The sequence below is a fragment of the Eurosta solidaginis genome, chromosome 4 (genome assembly GCF_040869045.1).
Source record: "Eurosta solidaginis isolate ZX-2024a chromosome 4, ASM4086904v1, whole genome shotgun sequence".
Taxonomy (NCBI): domain Eukaryota; kingdom Metazoa; phylum Arthropoda; class Insecta; order Diptera; family Tephritidae; genus Eurosta; species Eurosta solidaginis.
The window spans coordinates 53308323-53323763 of record NC_090322.1 but is presented as its reverse complement, the minus strand read 5'-3'; the positions used below and the strand labels follow the sequence as shown (position 1 = coordinate 53323763).

At 38.6% G+C, this 15441-nt stretch overlaps 1 long non-coding RNA gene across 1 annotated transcript; it reads left to right on the top strand.

Annotated features, from left to right (window-relative positions):
- Positions 1-3357: 3357 nt before the first annotated feature.
- Positions 3358-5298, top strand: LOC137247909 (uncharacterized). Its single transcript, XR_010951935.1, has 2 exons — positions 3358-3532; positions 3603-5298. It is a non-coding gene; the product is annotated as an uncharacterized lncRNA (long non-coding RNA).
- Positions 5299-15441: the final 10143 nt, after the last annotated feature.

The window sequence follows — 15441 nt, the reverse complement described above, 5'->3', positions numbered from 1 at the left end:
TGTTGGCTAGAAAACTACAAATATTTAGGTAAATGCACTGTAAGTTAAAAGCTTTTATCCCCCGATCAGCTAGTTTTGGTGGCTATTTCCAGCTTAAGTTTCCTTAAATAAAGTGGACATTCATGGCTCGTGATGTTGTGTTCTGTATTAATTTTTAAACCTAACCTAAGTGTACAAGTAGCCGCTATATGGTTAAACCCTTAGCATATATAACATCTTTTTACCGTTTGAGCGTCGTAAAATGGACAGCGGTCCCAACCAATATTGATTTTCTTGCATTTCAACACGTTTTCATAGTATTTGTGCTCAATCTGAACAACTGCATTGATATATGAGGCTCTGCTTTCCTTCCTTGATTTAATAACTCTTTCACATTTCATTTTAGCATCTCGCAAAAACTCATTTTGGTTGGTGATCTTACCAACAATTTCCTCTTCAGATGCTCAGTACTAATGCTAGTCACCACGATCTTTGCTTCGGCTACCTATTGAATTTTATCTTCCATAACATTCTCTACTATTGCAATTTTCAATCAATATAAATTACCGAGGCAAATACTGGCAAACCAAATTGCGTAGTTCCACCCTTTTTTAGGGAAATACCTCCAACCTGTTTGGTACCATATTCCAAAGCTTGTTGGCTGTGGCAAGTACCTTGTTTTCCGGTAAATCCTTAGCAAATGACACGTGAGTCCCCGGGAACGATTTGGTATGACCACATGAAACCTTCTAGGCCAGCCCGTCTTTCCACCCAGCCTTTCATTCCATAAGGAACTTGGAATCGCCAGAGCATCGGCTGCTAAAGAAATAGGATTCGCAACGGGTAGGTGAGGTTGACGATTAGGTTGGAAAAGCTATTTATTACGCTGGAATTGTCATAAATGTTCTCTAACGGGAGTCCAAGGAAACATGCAATTTAACCCAGGGTGGACCAAAGTGAGAGGGGTGTTAGAAGAGTTTGGTCCACATTACAATTGAAGAGTGGTTGGTGTTATGTGGGGACAAATTGCAAGCAGGACATACATTTTGTATGTCGGTGTTGATTCCGGATAAGAAAGAGTTAACCTGTTACAGTACCCAGTGCGTTCCTACTCTGCGAGGAAGAATAGGAGCGGCCGTATGAGCTGGTGGCGCCGTGAGGCCGTGGAGGTGCAGACTACGGGATGCCCTTGGGCGTGAACAGCAACGAGCCACAAACGATTTGTAAAAGTTACGAGGACGTCGGGTTTGGGGTCAAGCCCAGAACATCCCGTCCGATGCAACCATCTCTTACACGTGACGCGCTGACAAGAGTGTGACCGTCCTAATACGATTCCGACAAACGCAACAAAACCATATCTCTGAACCGGGATCAAGTACAGGTCCCGGATTGGGTTCGATACCTTCCCGGAGGAGAAAATGGCGCAGTCCCACTGCAAGGATCTGCTGGGAGTATTTTGCGCAGAACATCTTCCTGCGTTGGTGGCCTTCGGCAAAGCGTATAAAAATTTACCCTGGGTGGGTCCAAAACCGGTTTGGTGACAAAAACTATATCCGCGCAAAAAAGGAACCCCATAAATTAGTCTGTTTACGGCTTAAAATCATTTCCCTCCACCTTAAATACAACAAGTACCGTTTTGAATAATGCGGCTACTTCCATAACCAACGGAGGAACATTCCCTACAATGAACGAAAATATAATAGCGATACTACAAACAATATTACAGAAGCATATCGACCTGGAACCTAGATTGACTAAGATCTAAAAAAAAGGTGCATAGTGAAATATTGAACTGTTGTTTGTGAAACCCTAGTAATTGTAGCCGCAATATCTTGATTCTCATTCATTATTTTTATGCTATCATTTCAACTTCCAGAATTGGCAGCTCAATATAAAGCCATGCGTGACTCAAAAGTTCTGATTAAGAAAACGCACAAAATAGTATGCCTTATCAGCGGAGAAATGGAAAATGATACTCACACCGAGCTCTCTATCGTTATGCCACTAACATCGCTGGATTCAGTTTATGACATTGATTATCAAGAATCAATGGTATTTTTAAGTATTTTTTATTGTGTTTCATAACTTAAATTGATGGTTTTTCGTTATTTGAAAATCATATATCTTTACGCTGAAAGGTGCATCATCACACATTATTGGAGTAATGAGAAAACTTTTCTGTGACAACGTTCTTTTCTATTTTAACTGGGACGGGGTACATGGCAAACTATCTTTATCTAAACTGAAACTCGTGAACAGCCTACTTTTTGGTAGAGTAATTTAAATTATTTTAAAATCTCATTCCTTACATTGTCCATTTCTATTAATTTAGATATTTTCAAACTGCAAGGCAGGATAGAATTTGAAGACACCATGAGAAGATATTTGACGCTGAGCCACAACCGGCATAAACAAAGGCGGTATCTGACAAGTAAATCCAGCTCTACAACACCATTAACCTACATACCTTAGCTAAAACAAGTAAGGAAGATTAAGTTCGGGTGTAACCGAACATTACATACTCAGTTGAGAGCTATGGTGACAACATAAGGGAAAATAACCATGTAGGAAAATGAACCGAGGGAAACCCTGGAATGTGTTTGTATGACATGTGTATCAAATGAAAGGCATTAAAGAGTATTTTATGAGGAAGTGGGCCATAGTTCTATAGGTGGACGTCATTTAGGGATATAGCCACAAAGGTGGACCAGGGGTGACCCTAGAATTTGTTTGTTAGTTCTATAGGTGGATGCCGTTTCGAAATATCGCCATAAAGGTGGACCAGGGGTGACTCTAGAATCCGTTTGTACGATATGGGTATCAAATGAAAGGTGCTAATGAGTATTTTAAAAGGGAGTAATCCTTAGTTCCATAGGTGGACGCCGTTTCGAGATATCGCCATAAAGGTGTACCAGGGGTGACCCTAGAATTTGTTTGTACAATATGGGTATCAAAAGAAAGGTGTTAATGAGTATTTTAAAAGGGAGTAATCCTTAGTTCCATAGGTGGACGCCGTTTCGAGATATCGCCATAAAGGTGGACCAGGGGTGACCCTAGAATTTGTTTGTACAATATGGGCATCAAACGAAAGGTGTTAATGAGTATTTTAAAAGGGAGTGGGCCTTAGTTCTATAGGTGGACGCCGTTTCGAAATATCGCCATAAAGGTGGACCAGGGGTGACTCTAGAGTGTGTTTGTACGACATGGGTATCAAATTAAAGGTATTACCAGGTCCTGATTCTAATTATCTGAAATTTCTCTTGTGCCTTTGGAAAAGAGCTATGTGTGGAGCGCTATTTATGGAAAACTTTTCGGCTTATATTAAAAACTTTTAATCTATTCTTACTGATATGAGTTTCTTTTTCATTCTAGGTAATTTGATTTTGACGATGTGAGGATAGAAATATCCCAAATATTCCAGCTGTGGCTGTAAGAACATACATTTGCTCAAATTAGAAGAAACCTGCACGGTTGAGCACATCCAGTATCTACGTTTATACAAGGAGGAACACCACACTACTTTCACGGGGATGTAGCCACCGATCACGTTGTTGTAAGAGCTTATTTTAAATATGTTATTCATAAACACTGATTCTAATATTTTGTTTTGGTTTTTACTTTAGAGTCAACCTGTTATATAAGCGATGTCAGCTATTCCTGTAACTTAAGCGCCTTCAGATGTAATAGTTACCGCGGACGCGGTCACAGGAGTAGTTCACCCACTACGTGGGGATTACACTAATCAAGGACTTTCAATATCGGAAGGTTTTCCAGCACCATAACACACCAACAATATGTGCAATCACCCGAATAAATTGTACAACAAACGTTAACACCACATCATCAGCCAGCAACAACAACAACAAACGCAACAAGTTGAAACTTCTAAACAATTAATGACTAGTGAACCACCAACATATCCGCAATATGCGCAAACATCAACACCAACATATGTCGCCTACTTTGCAACACGGTGAAGATGGCCAAGGCCATTCTGATTCTAATACTGATAAAGGCGAACCATTGGCAAATTTAAAAACTCAAACAGACCACGAAAAATGTTGATGATGGTATTAATTCTAGTACGGATAGTAAAGAATTTAAACCTAGGAAAAAAGCTAAACTTGATAAAAATTTAACCGAAGATGACAATGCTTCTAATTCTAATACTAAGGAAGATAAACCTTTGATAAATATGAAGCTTAAAACAGAGTTATCAAAAAATGACGATGATGATAATGATGTTGATGCAAAGTCCAATGTTGAAAATGATGAAAATTATGAAACAGAATCTGAAAATAGTATGAGTGTGGATTATAACCTGAAGCAAAACTGTCATATCCGGTACGAACAGAATTAGATGTTAAGAAAAGAGCCTACATAAAGAGGCTCAGTATATTTATGGAAAATTTATCATGAGACAATGCCCAATGTATGTATTTCAATTAAATTCAGCACATTGTTGGAAAAAGCATCTAAACTTAATGCATCGTGTAGAGAAACCAGAACATTTACAATTTAAATATAACGAACGTGGTGCAAAATGTAAATTTTGTGATATTCAAGCAGCTACACCAAGCTTCAACAAATTATTGGACCATGAGATTTCTCATATGCCTAATAGTCATTATTTAAAATGTAAATTATGCGATTGGAAGACGAAAATACATTCAAGTATGAATTTTCATTTACGTGTACAACACGCTGAAACAATTGATGTAACAACGAAAAGTTTAGAATTGAATGTTTGTCCATATTGTAATCACAATGGCATTTACGCAAACACTTAATACATCTTTTCTATGTTTAGAATGTGGTGAATAATTTAGAACAAATACAAGTTTACGTGTACATGTTTATGAAAAGTTTGCGCATTGTACACCACAATATTTGAACGGAAATATCTTGAGGGTATGGTTACACCTATGTGGCATCTACAAGCTATTTATAATGACTAGTATGGTATGAATCCGGATATGGAAGAAAACGGAGGTGACGAAATGAATCACCATGCTTCTTTGGATTCTGGTGATACTCCTGACATGCTTCCTAATTTCCCTACGTCTGATGTTACTATACCTACCAAACTAATATGACTGCAAACTGATGAGCAACACTACCAGCGCAGGAAAAATAAGAACTTCAAAACAAGGTTTCGGAAAGGGCACGACTATGAATAGACGTTAATGTATTTATATAGTTTATAAATATAAAAATTCACATATGTAAAGTTCGCTAGAGTAATAAGGCAATAATTTAAATTGTAAAAAAACATTGTATATATGAATAATTTATAATTAAATATTATCTGAACATAAAGGACGCGTTTCATTCATAGAAAAAGCGATTTGACAGAAGGTAACCGATACGGGTAACCGATAGGCCAGTTACCCGTGTTGTTGTTGTTGCATATGTTTTGGTAAGCGATAACGAAAACATAACTGATGAAGTAACTTAAAAATGTAAATAACATCGAGCGAGAAGGAATGTCGAAAACACAATAGGTAAGAGCGAGAAAGCGAGTCACACGTACACTATTTTGAGAGAGCGCATGCGTTACCTTTTTCACGACAGCAATGTAAAAGTCATTAAGACGATAATTGGTGAACAAGTTATTGGTGACGATTAAGTAATCGATTAGGGAACGGGTACCTGTCTTGTAGGGTAGCTATACGCTGTCTTGCGATTTGCATCCAGTGCTCCAAAATAACTCCCGCCCATATTTTTTGATCAGCTGTTCAATTTAACCTGTTTAACTTTGCAATTATGTTGGATTGCTGTCTCAAGAAGTGCACCAATCAAAAGAAAATTTCCCGTGGTGATACTTATGTTTGTTGTTGGCTCTGTGATAATATGGCTCATGTTATCTGTGCCGGTTTCTCTCACATAGGTGGTCGGGTGGTTGACCTAATATCCAGCAAAATTGGACTGAACTGGACATGTCATGATTGTCGTTCCGTAGAAAATGACATGCGAGCTTTTATGAGGCAAACTCAGAAAGAGTTCAACAACATTTTTATTGGGTTTCGTGACCTTAACGAAAGATTCAAAACGATGGAGGCTCACTTTAAAAAATTGAAAGTGATATCTGAATCCCCAAAACGTAAGAAATGTATGCTCAACAATGACTCCAACTTGCCTTCGAGTCAGGGGCAAAGCTGTCCTCCTACGAATGTCCCTTCAACCGCGTTGACTGATACGAACAGGCTTACCAAAGACATTATGAACAATGCAGCTCAGGAATCTCCACAAGGCTGTGTCGAGACTTCCAGTGAGACGATCTCTGGCAAATTAAACGATGCCCGAACTAATAGTGGTACCTTTGCGGCTGTTTGTTCTACGTCACCAATGTTGATTTCGCTGGACTCCCCAATTCATCCTACGCCTCCACCGGTATCTTTAGCTCCAACAATAACAGTTACCGATACTGGGGTTGTTGCTAGCGATACAAGTGTACCTGAAAAAAATAGTACTTCTTTGACGGGATCGATAACCAACGCTAGGTCAAGCAATGCGTTTTCTGTCAACTGTTCTATAACGGCCGCACCTTCTCAGCTCTCTGGTGCGCTATCCGCTACTTCTTTGCAGGTGATTGCCGTGCCACCTCGTAGGGCTGTATTTGTGTCCCGATTACACGCCTCGCTTACTGAAAATGACATTGCTCATTACGTTTGCTCTAAACTTGGTGTTGCACCCACTAGTAACATCAATGTGTATAAATTTAATTTTAAATATGAGAGAGACATCTCCTCATTTAAAATATCCCTTTCAGATGAATATTACTGATGACGACGTTGCTGAACTATTTTCTGAGTTCTTTAAGTCCACGTATTCATCCAGTGGTTTTCATTCCGGTCAATATCCCTATCGCTTCGATAGCTGGAATTACATTAGGAATCCTACTATTGATGGTAATATTGTTCTTCAGAGTCTTCAATCTTTGAAGCCCACCTTTTCTCCGGGACCGGACGGTGTTCCTAGTTGCGTGCTTAGGTACTGCGCCGAAAACATGTATGAGCCTATTTTAAAATTATTTGAGCTATCTCTGGGATCTGCGTCATTCCCGGCACTTTGGAAACAGTCTTTTATTATACCCCTGCATAAAAAAGGTAATAGGTCAAAAGTTGAAAACTACAGGGGTATTGCTAAACTTTCAGTCATTCCTAAAGTCTTTGAACAGATTGTTACTAGTCAACTCCAATATCAGTGTTCTAGTATTTTATCTCCATGCCAACACGGTTTTATTCGTCAAAGGTCAACCACTACAAATTTGCTTGTATTCACCTCTATAGTTATGGAAGGATTTTTAGCGAACAAGCAAACGGATGTTATCTACACGGACTTCAGCAATGCATTTGATACCGTCAACCATGAGTTGCTTATTCATAAGCTTGATTTACTGGGCTTTCCGTTTCACCTATTAATGTGGCTGAAAAGCTATCTTTCTAACCGGACCCAAAAAGTCCTGTTCAAGTGCAATCTGTCGGAATCGTTCGGAGTTTCCTCCGGCGTACCCCAGGGAAGTCATCTAGGCCCTTTGCTCTTTGCCCTTTTCATTAATGACTTGCCACAGACAATATTATATTCCCATACTATAATGTATGCGGATGATGTAAAACTTTGCTACACTTACTGTCCTACCGATTTGAATTCCTTGGATCTTCTTCTGGCCGACTTGGACTCGTTCCAATGTTGGTGCACAACAAATTTACTAGCTTTAAATTGCTCTAAATGTAAGCATATGACATTTCACCGAGTGAAGCCAGCATTGAAATCTTATGTAATAGATGGTACGCCTTTGGAGCGTATATCTATTGCATATGATCTAGGTGTCCTTTTTGATCCGAAATTGAATTTTAACATGCATATTTCATCTATAGCAAACAAAGCGTTGGGTTTACTTGGATTTGTTAAACGATGGGCTAAAGAGTTCGATGATCCGTACCTCACTAAGGTTCTTTACACATCGCTGGTTCGTCCAATACTCGAGTATTGCTCATGCGTTTGGTCCCCTGTTTCTCAAAAGCATATAAAGCGTCTTGAGTCAGTTCAAAAGCAATTTTTGATATTTGCGGCCTTAATTGGGACTCAAGTCTCCACTTTCCTCCATACAGAAGTATACTTCTTCTTATTAACTTACCCACTCTGGAAAATCGGAGAATATTAATCCATAAGCTCATTATTGGAGAAATTGATTCTGCGGACCTCCTCAGCCGCTTGTTTTTTGCGGTTCCCCCTAGAGTATCCAGACACTACGTTCTTTTCTATTTACCCCTTTGTCGACGAAACTTTGTTAAAAATAATCCTCTTCTTATCTGGTGCGCGCACTACAATGACTTGTATAGTTGTATCTGTCTTGAATGTACTTTTGCCACTATACGTAATGCAATACTTGCCTATCTAATTTAAGAGATACAAGATAATTTAATTTGCCGGCATTTTATTCCTTCCATAAAAGACAGGAACTATCTCGCTTAAGGATGGAGGAACATTTATCAACATGTATCATTAAGAAGGAACAAGACAGTACTGTGTTGATTGGAATCTGGTGCAATCCAACAACGTAAAAAACATGCTTTTTCATGAGTCACTGACCGGAATCGTATGCATTCCGGCAGTATAATCTTATGGGTCAGGCATCGAGCTGATTGGAATCCGGTGCATTCCAACAACACAGGTCATGTTACTTTTTTATGCCTTGTGATGGCGTATCCTCATTACACTACTCTTAGCACTGCCGGATTCCCATGACATGCTGATTGGAATCTTGTTGCATTCCAACAGGAAGATTGGAATCCACTGCATTCCGAAATCATGCTGAGCGGAATCTGATGCATTCCGCCAGTATAAGATTTCGGCATAAGTTCTTATTTCTGCTCATATTTCTTATTATTATTATATTCCTGGCGGCCACCGTGGTGTGATGGTAGCGTGCTCCGCCTATCACACCGTATGCCCTGGGTTCAACTCCCGGGCAGAGCAACATCAAAATTTTAGAAATAAGATTTTTCAATTAGAAGAAAATTTTTCTAAGCGGGGTCGCCCCTCGGCAGTGTTTGGCAAGCACTCCGGGTGTATTTCTGCCATGAAAAGCTCTCAGTGAAAACTCATCTGCTTTGCAGATGCCGTTCGGAGTCGGCATAAAACATGTAGGTCCCGTCCGGCCAATTTGTAGGGAAAATCAAGAGGAGCACGACGCAAATTGGAAGAGAAGCTCGGCCTTAGATCTCTTCGGAGGTTATCGCGCCTTACATTTATTTTTTTTTTTTATTATATTCTGAAATTAAAGAGTAATGTTCATTAATATTTCTTTGTTTGTAATATAACATTGTTGAAATCTCGATATATCTTAAATTTTATCTTTTGAGTTGTATATGTATATATCTTTATATTATGCAGTCGACCATAGTTTGTCGTCAACTTTAAATAATAAATAAATAAATACAACCCACAACGGAAAAAAGGTTTGTCCTCGAAATTGCAGTGTAACTGGGAAGGCCCACACAAAGTTGTAAAACGGATCAACGATGTAGTTTACCGCATACAAACCATTGGTAAACCACGAACTAAAAAGAAAGTGGTTCAACTTGAAAGGGTGGCAGCGTTTAGATCGGCAAATTTGTCTGATCGGGACGATCAAACTTAAGTGGAGGGCAGTGTGACGAATATTGGCAACACTAAGGGATACTATCATCCCTAAGCCGATACTAAGCAGCCACTTGTATCTACATAAACAAATCAATCATTATGTCTACTCATATGTACATACAGCAGCGGAGAGTTACTCACAAAAGTATGCAATCATCAGCAAAGTAGTTCTCACACATACACATGCATATTTCTGAGATACTCACAAAAGTATGCAATCTACAGCGAACTAGTAAATTCTATAAATAGAAACGCCTAGAAATATGCCGAGGAAACCGATTAGTATAAAAGCAGCACCAGCTGAGGCACGACCAATCAGTTTGATTTAAGCACGCTATTGGTTGCGAATTATAAGTGTTATTGTGAAGTACTCTAATAAAGACCATTTTGCATCATTGAATATTGGAGTTATTTATTCAACAGTTTAGCAATACGAACGTTAGTAGAAGGTTGCAAATACGCGGAATTGCACTAAATTCGTTACAATAGGTAGCCCTTTGCCTAGATTAGTATTTACGATACTTTTTTCTACGGGAAATGGACCAGGGACCGACCGAGATTGGAACTGGGACTGGGATAGGACTGGTATTAGGACTGACACTGGGACTGGGATTAGGACTGGGAATAAGGAATGGAGAAGAACTAGAGAGATGAGAAAAGACGGAAGGAGATAGGGAATAAAAGAATAAGGGAAAGGGGGAAAGAGGGGTAGGGAGAGTAAGAGGTAACACTTTTTTAAACCTATGCAGATAGACTAAAGTTAGGGCAGAACAACGTCTGACGGGCCTGCTAGGCTTTCATATTTTCCAGCACTATTTTTTTTTCATCTTATGTGTCATGCGATTTCTGGGTGGCGAGGCCAGAGTCGTCATGATATTTATGAAGAATTATTTTAATTTTATAGCGATTTGTCACCTGCATAACTTCTAAAGTTAACGCAATTATTTGATCTTTGAGAACTTGGCTACCTACTTTATTTTTAAATTTGCCTACTGCAGTACATATTCTATTATTCTTCACCAATTTGTCCCTAAGGACAACTGTGGTTTTTCTTCTTTTTAGGTCCTAGATTGGCGGCATTTGTACAGCGTGTGTACAGCCTGATAAGCAACTGTCCGAAGTCAATCTTATCATCAACAATCAGGTTGATTGTATTTCTTACGCTACCATTTTTCTATCCCAGGGGAGCAGCGACGGGGGCGGATTTTAGGGGTTTAAACCCTCCCCCCTTGCCTCAGGATCATTTGATTTTTTAGGTCGATACAATTCAAATATTTGATGTGTTTATGTCTATGATAATAAATTTCTTTATAATTCTGCTACGTATTTACATTGTTGGTGATATTATATTTTTAATACGCAAGCATATGTATGTAAGAAGTGAACACTTATATATTTTAATCATATTCTGTTTCATAATAATTCTGCAATTTATTAAATATACAAATGTACATGTTAACTTTTACTATAATTTCATAAAGAAGCTTCCTTGTAAATTTGCCTAAAGGCCATCTACATACATATCAGAGAACAGCAAAAATCGAACACAACAACGTTCGATTACATTCGGCAACATGATCGTGTTCAATGATCCAACTTGCTTAAACGAACATAATCGACATTGATTTAAAATCAACCAACTTATTGCATGCGTGAATATAATCAATGCAGGCGTTTGCTCCTTTGCCTCAACAGCGATTACATTCATCGGAATGAAAAAGCAAATATTTTTAACATTTAAATAATGTTAAATTTACAGCAATTTTTTGAAGTACACATTTCCTATTTTGAAATATAATGCAAATTTGACATTATTTTCCATGTGGAAAACACATTATTATAATGTAAAATCTACATTTTTATTTTTCATGTCAAAAACACATTTCAAAAATGTAAAATTCAAATTATTTGATAAATGAAAAAATAATGTGTTTTTCGCATTTTAAAATGTAAAAAACACATTAGTGTTTTATCCGTGTAGATATGACTTTTTTAAATAAAATTTTTTTCTATTCGATCAGTATCTTTCTTTTGAATTTTACATACGTATACGTTAGATCTCATGCATAGGCTCAAAAAGCATGAATTCTACTTATTCCAGGCTTCTTCGGTTTTTTTTTTATCAATTTATCTATGATTAATATTACAGGAATGCGATTCTGTGGCTTTTCCTAATGTTCACATGTTGTTGAAAATCTTGTGTACGCTTCCAGTAACAACGGCAACGAACGGGAGATCTTTTTCAACTCTTAGGCTGATTAAAAACTATTTGAGAAACACGATAAGTGAAAATCGATTGAATGGCTGTGCATCACTAAGCATCCACCGTGATCAAATTGTTGATGACGTTTTAGATGAAATGGCAAAGAAAAGCCGCCGTATGCGATTGAGTTTTTAATGTAACCTTTTTCATATCATATTCTAAATACACGTACTTTAATGTTAAAGCTAAAGACAACATTTTATTTTTATTTTTTATGAGTCGCGACCGAAGTACTTTCGCCTAGTTCTGGCAAAAGCTGGGCAATCAAGCATAAAGTGATTTGGTGATTCCACCTCATCATCCTCCATACAGCGGCAGCAGGATGGAGTTTCCAGTATATTGAGACGTACCGCATGGATACCCATGGACAGTTCCCTGTCAAAACCCCAATGACCATTGATAGGTCAGCCTTAGTGAACCCAATTATTTCAGCAGACCTCCTGCCATCCACTTTCGGCCAGAAAGATCTTGCTACCCTGCAAGACGTAGTGTCCGCCCAACGTTTGCTGAGCTGACTCGAGGCCCAGCTTGGAGGAGCAATCCACAGGTGGCCAGCGGGATCCCGAAATCCCTACAGCCATCTTCATGCGGTTCAGTTGTACCGATGCGGGCTAAGAGATCCGCTTGACAGTTACCCGGGATATCACTATGGCCCGGGACCCAGATAATCTTAATTGTAAAATAATTCGATGCAATCGCAAGCGAGGTCAGGCACTCCCAAACCACCCTCGATCGCACTGTAGTTGAGCTCAAGGCCTTGATAGCCGCTTGACTATCAGAAAAGATGTTAAATTCCCCAACCGTAGTAGCACTCGATATCATTCCATCCACCGCATCCTTAATCGCAGCAACTTCCGCTTGGAATACACTGCAGTGATCAGTGCTGCAGTGCTGCTTACATTTAGCTCTTGACAAAGCACCCCATATAGCAGAATCGGTTTGACCACCATCTCATAAAGCCAGTGTACTACTCTTGGCGAGAGTCCCCATCTCTTTCCGATAGCCCCTCTACAGCAGTACAAGGCAATGGCTGCCTTCCTGGCCCGATCTTCCACATTGGATCTCCGGGACAGTTTCTTGTCCAAAACAATCCCCAAATATTTAACCCTATCAGAAAGTACCAGCGGTACCCTTCCAATCGAGGGAATTCTGAAATCGGGCATTTGTAATAAGAACCAATTCCGTTTTTCCCCATCTCTTTCCGATAGCCCCTCTGCAGCAGTACAAGGCAATGGCTGCCTTCCTGTCCCGATCTTCCACATTGGATCTCCAGGACAGTTTCTTGTCCAAAACAATCCCCAAATATTCAGAAAGTACCAGCGGTACCCCTCCAATCGAGGGAGTTCTGAAATCGGGCATTGTAATAAGAACCAATTCCGTTTTTCCCGGGTTGACCGCCAATCCACGTGATTCAGCCCACCTAGCCACAGTATCAAGGTAGCCCTGCAGAACATCGCGCAGGGTGCCCAGAAATTTGCGTCTGACTAGGATAACGAGATCATCTGCATAGGCAACCACCCGACAACCATTGGCTTCCACAAGAAGCTCGTTGACTACCACAACCCAGAGCAGAGGAGATAGGACACCCCCTGTGGCGTGCCCCTGCACACCTTCCTCTTAATTATGGCCCCTCCCCACTCCGCTGCGACAATTCTGCCGCATAGAAGTTTGCTAATAAATTCAACCAGAGCCGCCCCGACTCCTAAACCCACCAGAGCTCTTTCGATTGCCCCGGTAAGACATTGTTAAAAACCCCCTCGATGTCTAGAAAGGCACCCAGAGCATACTCTTTGTGTTCTAGGGACCCCTCTATTTGCTTTACAATCGAATGGAGAGCCGTTTCCGTCGATCTGCCCTTGCAGTGCGCATCCTGTGAAGCCGACAGTAACCCCCGAGGTATCCTTTTCCGTAGGTACAGGTCAATCAGCCGCCCAAACGTCTTAAGAAGAAACGACGAGAGATTGATTGGGCTGAAATCCTTAGGTGATATATGAGAGCTTCTTCCGGCCTTCGGAATGAAAATAACCCTAAACGTGTGCCAAGATTTCGGGATATAGTTAAGCCTGAGGCAGTTAGTATAGATGATGGCCAACCAGCGGCAGGAAATCCCCAAAGACTTTATATAGCGCTTTATATATTAATGTTCTCCTCGTGACTTTTCTTCATTTTTGTTGTTATTCTGGGCTGGTTTTTCTTCAATTTTAGTGTTTTGCATAATTCGACTTATAAAGCTTTTTAATCAAGCAATGCTTGTGAAAAATTATTGGTTTGTCAGGGCTGTGGTCTAAATTTTCTACTTTGACGGTCTTGATAACTTCCATAGGAACTACTATTGTAAAGCTTCCTGATTATCTTTGTCTTCAATGATATCAGGAGCTTTCAAAGAAATTATGCAAATTCTTGATTTGCTATTGAATTTAGGCAGGGATAATAAGTCTGCCTTTACTGTCGATTGCGACATTTTGAGAGTTACTATTTGAAGGTGTATTTTTAATTATTTGTAGAAGAAGTTTAAGTGTTTATTTTCAATTGTTTGTTGCTCTTCCTAAAAATCGGATTTAGTTTTAAATATTAGGGTAAAAGCTTTAAATAATAGAGTACTAAAAATAAAATTTCTTAGATACGAGCTTGAACGGGTTTTAATTGCCTATATGTAACTTTCATGTAATTTTTGAGTAACGTAGCTATTGCAATGGTCAATAGTACGATTACGCAGATCAAGACTGCTAACCATATATCTTGTATTTTTTGGACATTTTTCGTATCTACCTCTGTTGGTGGTTCATATCGAACTACTCTGTTCTCTGATGTTTCAGAGTTTCCTTTTCCTACTTCACATCCGGCTATTGCTATCATAATGCCGTGCGCAATCTTTGTCCACAACGACATTTTGCAATTTTCTATAATTATTTTTCTCTTTCCGTGACTTAGGGGGTAAATTCAAATTTTAATAAAATATCTTTGATTTCATTCTTTATTTTAATTTATACATTAAACATTCTATTTTACTCATTTTTTTCATTATTTAAATAACTTAAAGAAATTTATTTAAAAAAAAATGTATTATCATTTGCAATCTTCTTTCAATTTTTCTCATTTTATTTAACTACTATAATTTAATTTAATCCCTATTAGAGAAGACCACCCTAATCATTCTAGCAATTTCTTCTTCCGTAGTTGTAGGATTTTTCACATCCTCTATTGTGGGTTCTCTATTCATACCTATCTATCAAAAAGGTTTTAACCATTTTAATTCTTTTTTGTAATCTACGTTTTCTAACTTTAAAGTTGCCTTGTCATCCCACTTGATGGGGTTTTTCCAATAAGGCATTCAAATTTACTCAATAATAAAAAATTTCAATGATATAAGAGTCCCTAATTTTAACAAATTTTTGCAGATTGAATTAGTTAATTTAAACATTTCAATTTTCTTTATATATACATATATTTTTTTTGTCAGTTATTTAAAAGGATAATTTTTGAATTTTTCTCATAATCCCACATATGAAATATGAAGGAATTAAAAAAAAATTCTAGCCTAAAATTCCTAA